This window comes from Ochotona princeps, chromosome 9 (genome assembly GCF_030435755.1).
Source record: "Ochotona princeps isolate mOchPri1 chromosome 9, mOchPri1.hap1, whole genome shotgun sequence".
Taxonomy (NCBI): Eukaryota; Metazoa; Chordata; class Mammalia; order Lagomorpha; family Ochotonidae; genus Ochotona; species Ochotona princeps.
Genome location: NC_080840.1, coordinates 34,639,672 through 34,656,962, shown reverse-complemented (window position 1 = coordinate 34,656,962; position 17,291 = coordinate 34,639,672). Strand labels below are relative to the sequence as shown.

The window sequence follows — 17,291 nt, the reverse complement described above, 5'->3', positions numbered from 1 at the left end:
AGAGTCTTCCAAATAGTTCCCTTTTCTCTCCTCCACGCCCCCTAGAGCTGTAGCGAGTCACAGTGTGTATTAAGCCTCGACCATCCATAAGCTGGAGGATCTCAGTTTCCTGTGTTTGGGTAGAGAACTCATTCACATGAATGTGTTTAGAATCTGTGGTTTTCTAATTGTGCTCTCGGAGTTGCTGGGTTCTGAGGGGAGTTGGGAGTGGCTAACTTAGAAGACAGGACATTGAGCTGAACTGGGGGTGCTAGAGCCCTGCCAACCCCACTTTTCCAGAGCCACTCAACTTTCATTTCCTTGACCTTTTGAACTTTACATGAGTGTGTCAGTTTGAAGAATGGGCTGCCCCTCTGTTAAAGTGTGTAAATCTGAAAACCACTGTTTTGGTTACTAAGTTGTGGTTCAGACCTTGTAAGAATTACCAGTTTTTAGAAAATGGGATTACAGCAGAAGATCTTGAATCCTGAACCCATACGAAGTCAGTGTAAATGACTGGAGGGAGTACCACAAGACTTTACTTTGGAAGGAGTGCCTAATAGAAGGCTCTAATAGGATGGTCATCACAGAAGGTGGCATTCTTGGCTCTCCAAATATGTTGTATGCACAGAGGATAAACATTCAAAGCTGTTGTTAGTAGAAGTGAGGGTGCTCTTCAGAGATGGGTCAGAAAAACCTAATCTGCAGTGCACAGAACCTGGCCCAGCCTTCTTACCCTCTTCAAAAGCAGTAGTGGCATGGGAAGCCCAGAACATTCTACGTGGAAGCACAAGTTAAAGAGGTAGCAACATTTCGCCAAATCACATCACATAATTTTTCCCATGATGTATGAAGTGGGAATTTTTTAATTCTAATTTCAACTTGTTACGGGGTGTGAGCGAGATCACACCAGACATGTCTAAGGTTTATTAAGGAGTCTTTATTATCCAAGCTTGGTGATAATAGCAAATCACAAGTCCATTTGGCAATCCAACCAATCATAATCCAACCAAACACAATCCAAAAGGGGAACAAATGGCCATTACGCTTAAGTTTATCCATTAAGTTGAAGACCTATGTCCCAGCTTCCCAATAATATAAGTTATCCTAAGAGACATGCAACAAATAACCTGGACACACTTACAAAACTGCACACATTCACCTTATGCTGGCTTATCTGCCCACATTCCATCGCTGCTAGGCCTCCCCTCTCCTGGAACTCCTGACAGCACACAAACCATAGACAACGTTACTATATCCATTATCCCATCTAAGCAGTACACAGGGACCATGAATGCTCTGACTAGCAGAGCTAGTGACGTGGACAGGGAGAGGGTCTGGGGATGAAGCGGAAGCACCTCAGAAGCACCACCAGCAGGAGACCAGTGACGGTAGAAGTCTTTGCGAAGTCTCGCTTTATTTCTCCTTCACCTCTCCTTATATACTCTTCCCCCCACACACATCCTAATTTAGCCAGGATATTGGGTACAGATGAGTCCAGTTAGTCTAGGTGTTTTTGCCACAATCCCAGTTCCTGTTCCTGCCAGCTCAATGAGTGCTAATCAACTCCTTAGCCCACTGTCAATGGGTGCTGGCTATCATGGACTGCACCCCATTACAAAATAAACATTTACATTATTTTCTTCTTGCAGAACAATATTTTTATAAGTAACTGGCTTAATTTTTTGCTTCTGGTTGCTGCTCCAGATCGTTTCAGCCAGGAACTACAAAGCCTGCCTTCTTACTTTAAATGAGAAGACAGGAAAAGCCATAAGCAGAGAAGCTGGTATTACAATTGCAGTGAATTAACCAATGGCACAAAGGGTAAACTTCTGTGTACAGTGATGAGAGGAAGTTGCCTGAAAGTTACGTTTTATCACTTCATTGAAAACCTCAGAAAGTGTCTTTTCTGTGGTCATATAATGCAATGTATCACGAAGGCACACGATACTTGTTTAATCATTCTACTGCTTAAGATTGTTCCCACAGGGCCCAGCACGATGGCCTAGTGGCTGAATCCTTCTCTTACAACTGCCGGAAAACCATATAGGCACCGGTTCATATCCCGGCTATTCCACTTGCCATCCAGCTCCCTGCTTGTGGCCTGGGAAAGCAGTCAAGGACGGCCAAAAGCCTTGGGACCCTGCACCCACATAGGAGACCCAGAAGAAGCTCCTGGCTCCTGGCTTCATATCAGCTCTGGCCATTGTGGCCACTTGGGGAGTGAATCAGCAGATGGAAGTTCTCTCTGTCTCTCCTTCTCTCTGTAAATCTACCTTTCCAAATAAATAAATAAATAAATCTAGAGGAAAATAGGTAAAATAAATATTTTTTAAAAGATCACTCCTACTTTTGAGTTATGATAAACAACGTTGCAATGAACATCTTTGAGCATAGATCTCAGCCTGCATCTCAGGTTATTTCCTTTGAAAAAGTAACAACACTAAGTATTACTTATACCCGGATACTTTCTCATACCACACTTTAATGACGTACTCCTTCCTGAAGTCTGCCATTCCTCTCACTATTCCATATTCTTCTACTCCTTGTAGAAGATCTTTCTTTGCCTCTGGGCTCCTGTCCTGTTTTATTTCCAAAGATATTTCTTGTTTTTTTTTTTTTCAATCATCTATTTCAGGTGTCCTGACCACTAGACATTAGCTCCTCATCAAGAATGGAGCAATCTCCGTGCTGATGCAATCTTTTAGCAGTCCACACCTTACTGTGCTTCGCAAGCCATTCCCCAGGGGTCTTTCCATGCACACCTTGGGTCTTACAGTCTCCTCTTTTTCTAATACCCCTGTGTTTTCAAAGCATATATTCGAACACATAGGAAACAGCCCCTGTAACGTAAACTCGCACTTTCTGAACTCTTTTTGCATGGGAAATTTCAAATGCTTAGAAAGAAATTATGGCTTTGTATAATTCTTTTAGATCACAATTGCACTGGGGAATGTGGCAGACCTGCTAAAATTTGCACTCATTAGCATCTGAGTTGCAGTTAAACACCTTTCTATATTCAGTGCTCTAGCAAAATAGGCCCATAGATCTATACCAGCCATCTCCCTGTAGCTAAATTAAATGAAACCAAATTTGAAACCCTTTGGAAGCACAAAGAGGTTTCAAATATTTCCAATGTATCTTCACTTTACATCGATGTTTTCAGGCTCTGAGAAGAATCAGATTGCAGGACTGGTTGTTCATTTCAAAACTCTCCAGTTTAAGAGTGAACACACCTTGAAAAGTTCCCTAGGGGGCTCATATTCCCCAATACTACTGGCTTCACCATTCACACTGTTATGGGGTGCAGCCAGTGATAGCCAGCACCCATTGACAGTGGGCAAATGAAATTTGGCTGTGTTCTCTACCCTCTGTCCTAAAGGTGGGTCCTAACAGCAATGGAATGTTAATTCCATCCTCAACCACTTCCCCCACACCCTTAATTAGCCAGGATATTGGAAGTCCGATTAGTCTAGGTGTTTTCAGCTACAAAACCATTTCCTATTCCTGCCCATCCCAATGAGCATTGATCAACTCCTTAGCCCACAACACTTAGGTATTCGCTCCTGACCACCTGTGACTCACCTATCAACTGAGAGGGGACGGTATTGCATCACTGTGTAACCACTTCCCTCACAAGCCCCTTTAAAAGGCCTGTGAAGTAGGGGCTTGCTCTCTTTCTTGCCAGGTGCTTCTGTTACTCTGGCACCTCAACTCTTGGCTGACCCAGGACAGGTAATCCCCTGAGCATGGTCCCTGTGTGCTGCTTAGGTGGGACAATGGATATAATGACGTTGTTACTGGTTTGTGTGTTGTCAGGAGTTCCAGGAGGGGTGAGGCCTAGCAGTAGTGGAATGCGGGCAAATAAGCCAGAGAAGAGTGAATGTGTGCAGCTTTGTGTGTCCAGGTTATTCGTTGCATGTCTCTTAGAATAGCTTATATTGTTGGAGAAGCTGGGACATAGGTCTTCAGCTTAATGGGTAGATTTAAGGATAATGACCATTTGTTCCTTTTAGGATTATGATTGGTTGGATTATGATTGGGTGGATTGCTGTATGGACTTGTGATTTGCTATTGTGCTCTCGTCTCCAAGCTTGATTAATAAAGACTCCTTAATAAACCTTAGACATTTCTGGTGTGATCTCGCACACACCCCGCAACAACACCACAGCTTTCCCATCTATTCCATCAAAGCAAGAGGGCTTACCAAATGCTGCAGCAAGCACTATGGTGCAATGGGCACCCATGAACCACCTCTTCCTTACATTCAATGGAGAGAGTTGCAGACAAAAGGTGATGTTTTTGTGTCCTGAAATCTGTAAGAATTGCCTCTGTGCAAAAAACATATCTTGTAAGATTATACAAATCATGCCACCCAGGCAACCCGAGGCTATTTAAAATGCAGCCTTCCTCTTCCTGTTGCAAACTCTACAATATCCATTTTAATGAGAAAATGAACCTGACCAGGGCTGAAATCTGACCCAAATGCATCCAAATGACCATGATAGTCATTAAGACACTCAGATATTTTTGTATCCATTGGTAAATAACTGTTTCCAATACAGCCCATCCCTGATCTGAGGTCCATCCTTTTATCAGGCTCTAGCAACTAAACAGTGAACTAACGTCTGGCACAGCACTGGTTTCTAGCTCCCTAATGTAACCTACTGAGCCAGGATCCACTTTGACCAATGATACAATTCTGGAGTAATAAATATTTTAATATCATTTGTTTTCACTGAACAAATGTCTCAGTTCATGTTAAAAAAAAAAAGAAAGTCAGTTTGCCATCACTTTAAAGGAATGAAATGCTCTTTTAGTCTCATCTTAAATTTTTCAACAAATATTTACTAAGTACCTGGCTTATAGTCAAAGAGGAACAGTTTTATATCCACAAAGCTTCCAAGCTAATGATAAAGACAAAAAACCAAATAATTTCTTTCTTGTGCAATAAATGCTACAATGGGGGCAGGTTTGGTGTACTATGAGAGCCCAGAAAACAGGACTTTGGAAGGTGCACAAAGATTAGGTGATGGTGAAGCTGAAAGAAACAACAGGGTACCTTGATATAAAACACTCATGCAGGTAGGGGCAAGGGTCATTCTGGAAAAGCACAAACCTATGTAGAGAATTTATGGAAGGCCTTAAAAGCCAAAGAGAAACAATAAGAAGTTGTGATGGTTAGAGAGAAGAAATAGACGAGGAATAAAGCTGTGCAGTGAGGCCAGGCAATTATTTGCTTTTCATGTCTCCTAACTACTCAGAAGTTGAGACACAGAATGAGTTTGTGATTTTCATTCCTGAGTACCTCAGAGTACTAATGGTAGTAAGCTGTAGTGAAACGCGCTAAGATTTTACCCCCATTTTACTCGCAAAATCACCCTGGAAGTCTACCAAGATCCCCATGAGTACAGGGTGTGTGCATTAGTTGACACTTGCTCCCCTTGGAGGACAAGCTCTTCATCATAGTTCTTCAGGGTGATGGCACCCACAAGATTAGCCTGAATGAAAAACACCCAGTAAATGTTGAATGAATGAATAAAAAGAAACCACAATAGCAAGTTTTGACATGGATCTCTTAAAATGTGCCTTTCCCTCCAGAGTGCTTGACCAAGCAATCATGACAAGTCAATAGTCATTGCTTGCAATCAAGAGTGACACTTTTAAAAAATGTATTTTAAAGACAAAAGACAATGATCACCTTACTGATCTTCTCATCTGTTTTCAATCATTGTTTTTCAAAACCTAGAATGTTTGATGAATTTTAATGTTTGGAAGTGAATATTTGCTGGAGTTTTGTCAATACTTCAGTACTTCTTATCCCACTGCCTCTTACTGCCCAACCTGTTTGGTTCTTTCCTCCTTATTCTCAAGTGACTGACCAGTGGATAGTGTGGTGCAGTGGTTAAGCCACCACTTGGGATGTTTGCATTACTTATGTGGTGCTCACACTGAGTCCTCACTCCACTTCCAATTCTTCCCTCTAGCATGCACCTGGCAACAGGTGATGTGTCAACAACTCGGGCTCTTCCCACCTAAGACGTTTGGATGGAGTTGCCAGCTTCTGACTTCTGCCTGATACAACCTTTGCTCTTACATGCATTCTACAAATGAATCAAAGTAAGTGTGTGTGTGTGTGTGTGTGTGTGTGTGTGTCACACTGCCTTTCAAATAAACAAAAATACTTAAATAAAACTTTAAGTGGTTGTTGTCCTAGAATTCCCAACTCATTGCTGGATTTTTGTTACTTTAGCACTGAAAATCCATGTCCCTATATACCTTCCTACTCCAGGCCGAGGCAAGCTGGATTAGTTTGTCATCCTTTGTGGGGAAATTCAGAAGACAATGAAAAGCTTCAGCCACTTTGGCAAGGGAACATTTCAGAAGCCTCATATCAATTCACAAAAATCCACCCTGTCAATAAAGCAGTGAAGGGCATTCTAAGAAGGATTAGCACATGCAAATCCTTGATTATTGCTTCATCTTAGAGGCCAAAGGAACAGTAGCAGGGAAAATGGAGAAATTTCTGAAGACAGATATTTCTCTAACAACATAGCAGACACACTCTTCTTCATATGCAAATGAGAGCTGTTGGAAAGAAACCCTTTGATTGCCAGTTTGGATTAATATGCTGTGCTCTCATCCACTGCCGTGAGCAATCCAGGATGTCCCACTCTTCCCAAGGAAGAGGGTGGTTTGGATCGAATCCTATCTGTTATGTTCACCTGATAGTTCCTGTTGTTAAGGCGAATAAATAAGAAATCTGATGTGACTAAACACCACCACGGTGGCTCGCTATAGCAAAGGGCTAATTTATTTTTGATCTCCTCCTCATGTACACACATCTGACTCAACAGCTCACCTTCTCCCCAGAGACTCCAGCAGCTAGCTTGATGAAACACCTAAATATTATGCAGCAATCCTTGGATTCATTTTTTTCTCTCTCTTCTTCACTAACTCTTTGCTCTAAACATCTGTTTTCCCCTGTGGTCGCATGAACAACACAGCAGTCCCATATATAAACACAGTCTGGACTATGAAGCTTCACAGTATACTGTGTGCTCCTTGAGCTTTCTTAAACACCTTAATAACCAAGTAAGTTACAGTGGGGTCTCCAGATATTTTCATGCTACCATAGTCCACCAAGGTAACAAATCACCTGCTTCACATGGAACTGTGTTGACATATAAGGGCCAGTTATTTGCCTACCAACATTCATGTCCGCTTCTTCCTTTCTAATGATACCTGCATTTTGTTCAGGTGTCACACAATCAAGTAGCTCAGGGGGAAGATAATTCACCCCTGTTAAGAGCATCCCACTAGGTAGAATATTATTCCTTTGGAGTGACTGGCTCAGAACAGAATATCCAGAGATGGTCAACAAGATACAAGAAGTATGCTGGGAGGCCTCTCTCATTTGTAATAAAGATTTCCTGGAAGGCCCTGTGAGTTGTGCTTCACAACCAGAAAATCTGACATCGTTGCTGTCATTTTTTTGGCAGAAAAAAACTGAGATCATAACACCAGTTTCTGGCTTGTGCTTTTATCCTGTGGTATTCTACTGCTACACACTTTCCTGAAAGGTGAGTTTGGGGACACTGGAGATAGAAGGTAAAGGTCCTAGACTTATTTCATCGAACTAATTTTGTTCAGCTAATTTAGTACTCATTCAACACTCAGTTTCACTAATTTACAACACCCCAAAACCATGATTTCCTCTGAGAATCTAAGATAGTATTCATTACTAGTAGTGATATTTAAAATGAAAAAATATGAGATGAAGCAATACTGTTTTTGGCAAAGACAAAAAAAGAAAGTAGGAAGTTGGGCCTGGCATGGTAGCAAAGTGGACTAATCTTCTACCTGCAGCACTGGCACCCCTTATGAGTGCTGGTCCTAGAACTGGCTGCTATAACTTCAACCTAACTCCTTGCTAACAGCCTAAGAAAGCAACAGAGGATGTCCTTGAGGGAGACTTAGAAGATCCTGGCTCCTGGTTTCTGATAGGTTCAGCTCTGCCTGTGGCAGCCATTTGGAGAATTAACAGTTAATGGAAGATCTCTCTGTCTCTCCCTCTCTCTCTCTGTAACTATACTTCTAAACAAAAAAATTAAATCTTTAAATATATATAAATATTCTTACGATTCCTGTTTTTTCTGTTTGTTTTGTTTTGTTTAAGGGGGGTGGGGGGCAGAGGAGAGGAAGGGCCAGCACAGTAGCCTAGTGGTTAAGGCTTTTGCCTTACATGCTCTGGGATCCCAGATGGGTGCCAGTTCATATCCCAGCTGCTCCACTTCCCATCCAGCTCCCTGCTTGTGGTCTGAGAAAGCAGTAGAGGACAGCCCAAAAGCCTTGGGACCCTGCACCTGCATGGAAGACCCAGAAGAAGCTCCTGGCTTCAGATTGGCTCAGCTCTGGCCATTGCAGCCACTTAGGGAGTGAACCAGAGAATGGAAGATCTTTCTTTCTGTCTCTTGTCTCTGTAAATCTGACTTTTCAATTAAAAATAATACTCAACTCTTTAAAAGGGGAGGGGTTGGCAGTACGATGGTTCAGTGACTAAATCTTTGCCAGGCATAAGCTGAGATCCCATATGGGTACCAATCTGTGTCCCAGCTGTTCCACTTTCAATCCAGCTCCATGCTTGTGGTCTGGGAAAACAGTGGAGAATGGCCCAAGTCCTTGGGACCCTGCACCCATGTGGGAGACCCAGAAGAAGCTCCTGGATCCTGGCTTCAGATTGGTTCAGCTCTTGCCATTGCAGCCACTTGGGGAATGAGTCAGCAAATGGAGGATCTTTCTTTCTGTATCTCCTTCTCTCTGGTATTGCAATAAATAAATAAATAATTCTTTAAAATAAGAAGGGTAGGCTCTTGAAAAAGGAGAAGCACAACAAATAAAGGCTTTTTGAGTTTTTTCCCATTAATACGACTCTGAAGAGGTTGTTTAAGCACAGTAGGTTAATCCACTAGTTGGAATGCCCACTTCTCATCAGAGTTCCAGTTTGAGCTCTGGCTCCTCAGCTTCTGATCCAGCTTCCTATTAATGCTCCTATTAGGCAGCAGATCTGACTCACATATTTGGGATCTTGGCATCCATGTGGGAAGCTCAGGTGGAGTTTCTGGCTCCTGGTTTCAGCCTAGTTCAATTCCAGCTGTTGCAGGTATGTGGGAAGTAAGCCAGTATATAGATTCTCTCTTTCTGCTTTTAAATAAACAAAACTTAGGAAAAAAAATTCTAGAACTCTGCCAGTTGAGACACTTACTACAACTAAAAAATACTTCAGATGAAAGCAAAAGCTAACTTTCACAGCAAAAACCAGTAGTCAATGGAATAGAACAAAGTAGGAGCCGGAAGAGTGCATATGGTTACTGTTAACATTTAACCAAATGGCACAATTGTAGAAATAAAGTTAGACAAAAAAGAATATTCAATGACACAAGTATTAAATGCATGAATTGATATGATTATTTTATGATCAACAGGATTATTTTTCAAGCTACTTGCTTCATGTCAATATGCTGGAGGACTTACACTGAACCAGTCACATCCAATGATCCAGGGCCTCTTTGAAGACATCTAGACAAGAAGAGCTGTGAAGATTCTTGAATAGATTGCAAGCTCTTGGTCTTTTGGCCTATAATGAAGAAAAGATAATGTATGTGATGTAAGTGGTTTGTACATTCTGAGGTCCAAAATGTTTAAGTTCCCTTACCTTTCTTTATTATATCCTGCCATCACGGACAGGGTCACTGTTCCCTTAGAATAAATTTAAAGTCTGCCTCTGATAAGTAAGTAGAACAACAAGGAGAAAGACCTATAGATCTGCACTCAGCCACTCCCCACAGTTGGCTAAGGCAGAACAGACATTTGACTTACACCTCACAAACTCCTTGGAGTCAGGGGTGCCCTTGCCCAAGAATTCCCAGTGTTAAGAATGTGTCTAGCAAGTAGACAGTGTAGATAGTAAGTGTAGACAGATAGCTATTGGAATTTCTCAATTTTAGGCAACAGCTTAGGTTGCCTTGTACCTAGGCAAGTGTTACACTGCTGGGAGAAAAGCAGCCAGTAGCTAGTAGGCATTCTGAGCCTGGTTAATGGCCAATTTGTGTTAACTATATCAGTATGTCAGCATATTTGCTTTTTTTTTTTTAAGGAGATATGTAAAGAAAGTCAGTAACACTGGCCTGGGACATGCCAATCCAGTCCCAGGCAAGAAGTGAGGTGTAGTTGCTGGGGTTAGGGCATCTGGAGGCATACTGGAATTAGAGCTGCTGAGGGCATATTTGATAGGGGAGGAATGACTTCTGGGGTCTTCCACAGCCCTGCCCACTACACTCGCAGGTAGGCAAGGGAGCTGAGATGAAGCAGTTTAGCACGGAAAAACTAGAGGGCAAGCATGGGTCAGGCCAAGGCACCTTCCTACAGGGGAGACATGGAATGAGCTACATAGCATTGCTCACCAGTACACAGCCAGATGGCATGTCTGGCTGGACTGGACCACAGTACCACCCCCATGAGTGTCAGAGCAGGGGGTGGGCCATGCTAGGCTGGACCACAGCACTCACCAGAATGTGAGAGAACCAGATCTGGGGGCAGATTGTATAGGGGACTTGTGGACTCACCACTATGAGACTGCAGCTCCTGTTGAATTATGCAGAGAGCTGGAGGTGGTGACTGGATGAACCAGGCTTGGTAGAGAATCTTGAGGAGCTCCTCTGCTAGGCTGCAGCGCCCACTGGAGAGTGTGAGAGTCAGGGCTGGGAGCAGGCTAGACCAAGCTGGGCTGCAGAACCCACTGGCATATGTGTGAACCAGGTCTGGGTGCAGGCCGGTATAGGTTAGCCCACAGCACACACTGGTATGAGTAAGAGCCAGGATGGGGCACAGGTGAGGCCATGTTGGACCATAATATCCACCAGTTCACATAAGGGCTGGTGGTGGGCCAGGCTGAGGTAGGCTGCAGCACCACCTGCAAGAGCTGGGGCTGAGGGCCAGCTGGGCTGAGCCAAGTTGTAGCACTTGCTGGTGAATGCTGATACTGGGGGCAGTCCATTCCAGACTTGACTGCAGCATCTGCTGACATGTCCAAGATTCAGAGCTGGTAGAAGACCTACTAGGGGAACCTCCAACACTATGCTGCTAGACCACTGCTTCCACATGAAAGCTGAGTCTGGGGGTGTTAGCTTCATTGCCATAAACCCCAAAAAGGCCAGATGCAGCGAGTCACACAGGAAGTCTTTATTCCAGTAAGGAAGGTGGCCATGGGAAGAAGAGAGCAGAGAATCTGACAGACTCTCCCTCGTGAGGGACAGCCCAGGACCACTTCCACATGGCAGAGTGACCCACGTAAGGGAAATGGCCACCCAAGGTATGCAACACTGGGCTTTTATACGTTTTAGGGGTGGGGGTGGGGCAAGGCAGCAGCTCCTCAGTATACGCATGTTTGTGACTGTGACAGGTCATCACGGCGGGTGTTGATCTTCTGTGAAACTCGGCATTTTAGACATTTCTGGATGGGAGTGTCTGCTTGACCTTGGCAAAGATAGCATTAAAGCTAGTGAAGCTTTCTTCTGTTTGTGGCCAGGAAGGAGAGATAGCGCTGGGACTCAGTCTGCTGCTTGATGTTCCAAGGCTACCAGGTGTTCCTGGCATGTGATAAGCTCACTTGTCCTCTGATGCACTCAGCTTCTTTAGGAATCAGTCTGCTTGGCCCATCAGAGGGTAGGCAGGTTTGAGCAGGATTGTAGCACCAAGAGCTGGCATTTGGACTGGGTCTGGGGGCAGGCCAGGCTGGACTAGGCTGCCACAAACACTAGTACACATGAGACTTAGAGTGGGTGTGGGCCAGCTGGGCTAGGCCACTGCACTACCTGGCAAGTTCCAGGACTGCATGCAACTCATGTCAGACTGGACCACAGTACTCCCCAGCAGGTGCAAGATAGGGACTGAGAGCATACCTGGCAGGGAAACTATGGACCTCCCCTGCTAGGCTGTAAGTCTGCTGGTTAGCACAAGAATCAGGGCTGGAGATGGACCAGGCTGGATTAGGCAGCACCTGTTGGTATCTGTAAGGGCCAGATCTGGGGACAGGTCAGGCTGAGCTAAGCCACAGCACCCATGAATGCACATGAGAGCCAGATGGAATGTGTGCAGGGCTGGGTTAGGCTGCAACAGAGACTGGCACACACAAAAACCAGGCTGAGGACAGGCCTGGTGGAGGTTATTGGAAGTCACCCCACTTATGCCATAGAATTTGCTGGTATGCATAAAGAACAGGTCTGCGGTGGGCTGGCTGGGTGGGCTGTAGCACCCATAAGTTTACAGGGGATATAGGCCTGGAGCAGAACTGACCAGGCAGCTGCATCCACCAGTCTATGAATTGGCTGGTGCAAGTGACAGTCTGAACCTGACCCTACACTGGCTAGCACACACAAAGTTCAAGTCTGAGATCACCCCCAGGTAAACTTTCTTGGGGGATCCCCCAACTAGACCAATGGAAGCAGACCCCAGCTACAGGGAAAATCACAGCATCTGTAGTTCAACCTTGCAGTGGATGTGTCCAGACTGGTCTTCCTCAGTTACTGATGCCTGCGCAGTGGACAACATGCCCAGATGCACGCAGAGGACATGATGGCCAGATCATCTAGGCCCACAAGGTACATCAATTTTCTCATCAGGGAATGGAAAGTATAACAAGTTGGACAATTCTGGGCAAGCCAGCAGCATGTTCCTGGATCAATGGATGCACTAAGGTGGACTTTGTCAATCAATAGACCTTGCAAAGATTTTCTCAGCCCAGGAGCAACACAACCAACAGCTTTTCAGAACTATCAAAACCATTCTAGCAACACTCTTGGAGCGCTCTTCCCCACTTCAGAGTCTCTAAGGCCTCACCAAATGACCATCTTCCATCACAGGGTTCTGATGTAGTTTGACAGCAAGGAACAGTCTCTTCCCCTTCCTTCCCTGTGGACACAGGAGAAAAACAAAAAACTTTTGTCCTATCCACATTTCTCCATACCTGACCCTTCCCACCCCAATCAAAAGCCTGCATGACATACATTCCTCTCTTCTATATAAGCAATATTTTAAACAAAATAAAATTTAAAAATAGATATCGGGGGCCCAGTACAGTATTCTAGTAGCTAAAGTCCTTGCCTTGCATGTGCCAGGATCCCATATGGCCGCCAGATTGTATCCCAGCTGCTCTACTTCCCTTCCAGCTCCCTCCCTGATTGTGGCATGGTAAAGGCATAGAGGATGACCCAAAGGAGGCTCCTTTTCCTAGCTTTGGATAGGCTCAGCTCCACCCATTGCAGCCACTTGGGGAGTGGACCAGCAGATGGAACATCTTTCTCTCTGTCTCTCCTTCTCACTGTAAAGTCTGACTTTGCAATAAAAATAAATAAATCTTTTAAAAATATTTTTAAAAATAGCTATTGGAAGGCATTAAATATCACTGAAATTAGTTGAGAATCAGAAGTGAGAGTTCAATCAGGGATAGTTAGAGTTACTCAGCAGGAAAAAGAAACTCATGGAGAATGACTAAAGAGGTCCTTGGGTATTTAAATCGAAGAGTCAGTCTTTTATTAGAAAGTGGATGGATGGGAAGATGACATAGTGGGAAAGAAATAAGATGGCAGAAATCCCTGAAAGGTCATGGATCAGAGCGTGTGACTCACCTGCAGGGATTGTGGGGAGAGGATATTTACACATTCATTCGGCAAACATTTCTTAAGTTGCCATAATATGCGAGGCTCTGTGCTGGGCACAAGCCACACAATGTAAGATACTGTTCCTATTTTAAAAGAGCTCTCGGATTATGAAGAGACAGACACAAAAACAAGCAGCTTCATGGAAAGCTGTGATGTAATCAAAGTCATGCTAAAACGGAGACAGTTACAAAGAGGAATGTGGTCAAAGGGGAGAGTGTGATTATTTATGGAGATCTGGAATGCCTTGAGAGATGAACAGGTGTTTCTCGAGCAAACTTAGCAACGTGGGCAAAAGCATAGAGGCAGCAATTACACAGAACATTGCAGAAAGGAGGGTCATTTGATGTAACTGGAGTACAGCATTAGATGAAAAGAGAAAAGCGGCAGGAAAGGATGTTGAGAAGTAGAATAAACCTGACTCACAAAGGGCTTCACATGCTCTTCAAGCAGATTTACTCTCAGCCTAAAGGCAAGATGGGACACATCAGAACTTGTAAGCAGGTGCAACACAGGATAGGTTTTCTCTGTTTGGGACTGGTGCCATGGCTCAATTGGCTAACCCTCCACCTCTAAGCACCAACATCCCATTTGAGTGCTGATTTGTGTCCCAGCTGTTCCGCTTTGCATCCAGCTCCATGCTATGGCCTGGGAAAGCAGTGGAGAATGACCCAAGGCCTTGGGACCCTGCACCCATGTGGGAGACCCAGAAGAAACTCCTGACTCCTGGCTTCTGATCAGCTCAGTTCTGGCCGTCGTGGCCATTTGAGAAAGAAACATTTAACAAATAAGCAGGAAAAGGAATCAGGAACGTAAACAGTGGTCAAGCACTGTCATACTCCCTGGAGCTTTCCTCATTCACAGATGCTCCTCTGAAAAATTCCAGACAAGTCCAGTTATGAGAGTGATCAAGAGCTCTCTGCTGAAAGTTCGAACCCCACTCCTCCTTTCACTCAGCAAACTTGCATGGAGTGGATACTGTGTGTCCAATGATGCTGAGTGCCCAGGCCAAAATTATTTTAATTTTATTTGTGATGATTTTTACATAGTTGATTAGGGTGCGAAGAGTCAAGGGCTAGAAGAAAGTGGGTGAAACCATTATTTCCACATCTCTTTTCTCCTTCCTCTATCTAGGGAGGGAGATAAAGGGGAGAAGCCACACTCAGGCTCCTAACCACTTCCGTACCCTGGGATAGGGACAGCCACCTGATGCCATCCTAGGGTCCCCGTTGTGGGACATACAAGGGTCCCACTCAAGTGTTTTGCTAGTACAACAGTTCTGAATTGCTGTCAATCTTGCCATCCCAAGCACAATGAAATCTCTCCAGACTCACTGGCTGACATAGTCCACCTTAGACTTTCCATTTGCCCATATATTAACTGCCAACACTTGGCTGGAGTAGTTGATTGATTTATTCCATCCTCCATGCTCTGTTATGGTACCAGGTGTCCTTGGCAGGCTCCAATATACTGCCATATCCATCTGGATATGCTGTCCACTGCTCCATCTAAGCCACTAAGGAGGCTCAGCTCTGATACATGCACTCCTCGGCCATATTACAGATCCTGCGATTCTCTCCATGGTTGGAGTTCTGAGTCCAGTGGTTCAGTTGGAGAGATCCCCAAAGAAACCTCAGTTGAGGTGATTCCAGACCTGATTCTTGTGTGTGCTTGCCAATACAGGGTCTGGCGCAGTCTGTTGCCCAAATTAGCCTATGCATACACTGGTGGTTGCAATTACTAGGTCATTTCTGTCTCCAGCCCTGTCTTCTACACAAACCAATGGGTGTTGGAGTCCAACCTGATCCTGCCCACTACACTCTCAGTCTTCATGTACGCAAGTGGGAGCAGCCACCTAGTTGGAGCGACCGGCAATAACCCCCATTAGGTCCGCCCACTGCCCTGGTGTCCGTGCTTGCCAGTATGTACAGCAGACTGGTCTAGTCTGCCCTACATTCCCATTCAGCTCTTGTACATGTCAATGGGCATTGAAGCCTAGTTCAACCCAACCAGCCCCAATATTCCACCCTCACTGGTGTGGGGCAAGTGCCACTCTCTGTCTAGCCATGCCTATCCCTAGTGTGCATTCTCATGCTCACCCGCTGGAGTGGCAACCCAAGAGGGAGATGCCCACTGTTTCCCTACTAGGTCCACTTCCATTCCCAGATCTTGTACTCTCCAGGTGGTTCTGCAGTCTAGCTTGACAGAATTTGTCCCTAGTGCCAGCATTTGCCAGCTGATGCTACAGTAAAGCCCAACCAACCCACACCCACTCTGGCTTATGCATGCACCAGTAGGTACAGTCAACCCAGCTTGGCTTTCTCCCAATCCAGCACACATGCAGGCCAACAGGTGTTGTAGCCCTGCCTGGCCTGGTCTGCTCTTGAGCCCATCTCTCACACTCACCAGTGGGAGTTATGGCCCATCAGAGGAGCCCCCTGCAATCCTCCTATCGGGTTTACTCCCTTCTCCCCTGGGTCTCTCATGTTTTGGTTGGGTGCTGCAGCCAGTGTGGCATGGCCTGCCTTAACTTGGCATTTGCCAGTGGATGATGTAGCCTAGCCTAGCCCGGCACATCCCTAATTCCTGCTCTCGCTGGTGGGGGTCATATCCTAGCCCAGGCCAGCCATCCCCCAAGCCCAGCCCTCATGTGAATTGGCTGGTATTGCAGCCCAACCCAGCACAACCCACACACTATTCTGATTCTTGAATCTGCCAGTGGGTGATATGAACTGGCCCAGCCTGGCTCGCCCCAGACCTGAGTCAAATGAATGCTGATGGGTACCATAACCTGGACTGCTCTGGGCAGCTCCCTGTTTTGGTTTTTGTGCTTACCTGCCAGAACTGCATTCTGACAGAGGAGTTGCCCAACCAAGCCAGAATTCTTTCAGAAACAATGTTTGCTGTCGTGATAATTATCCATTCCTGTCACCATCATCTTCATCACTGTCTTATGCAAAACAAGAAGCACATTAAAGACTCCTAGGAGAAGCTGAAGAAAGCATCTAGGGGTCAGGGAATTATTTTTCCTATTTTTGGGAGTGGTGATGACAGCTGTTTTACCCTGAAAACCGATTTTTCCCTTCTCTCTGTCTTAGGGCCATGGGAGTGGGAGAAGGCATCTGGTCTTACCTCAGAGAAGAAGCTCTGCTCCCTTCCCTGAGCAGTATTTTCCCAGTATAAATTGATCTTTGGAATCCTGTAAGATCTTCTTGACCTCTTGATGGTGATGGGTAAATGAATGGTTGCAGCACCTTGAATCCTTATCCCAGTCTCAGGGTTTGATCTTGGTGGTTACCATCATGTTCAGCTTTCCTCATGAGATGACAGTGCTGGCACCCCTACCTGCATTTGAAAAGACTCCGCTGATGACACAAGAGAAATCAGAAGGTTAAACCTTTTCAACATTTTTGCAAAGACCTTCGGGAAGGACTAAAACCTTCAAAATAAATGATGGCAAAATAAGGCTATTTTTGTGCTAGCGTTTGGCAAAGAAACAATTTAAAGTAATCTCTGAACTCGTTAAACAATTCCCTTCTGTCTGACCTTCACCAAGAACTCCCTTCATTTCCTTGGAATTTTGACTTCCTTCCAAAC

At 44.9% G+C, this 17,291-nt stretch overlaps 1 long non-coding RNA gene across 1 annotated transcript in view; it reads right to left on the bottom strand.

Annotated features, from left to right (window-relative positions):
• Positions 1-16,978, bottom strand: part of LOC131481091 (uncharacterized) — a 66,081-nt gene extending 49,103 nt beyond the window's left edge. Inside the window, exons 1-2 of the long non-coding RNA XR_009246026.1 lie at positions 16,827-16,978; positions 9,514-9,616 (exon numbers count right to left, since the gene is read on the bottom strand). This is a non-coding gene — a long non-coding RNA (uncharacterized LOC131481091). The remainder of the gene's footprint in view (positions 1-9,513; positions 9,617-16,826) is intronic.
• Between the last annotated feature and the right edge of the window lie 313 nt (positions 16,979-17,291).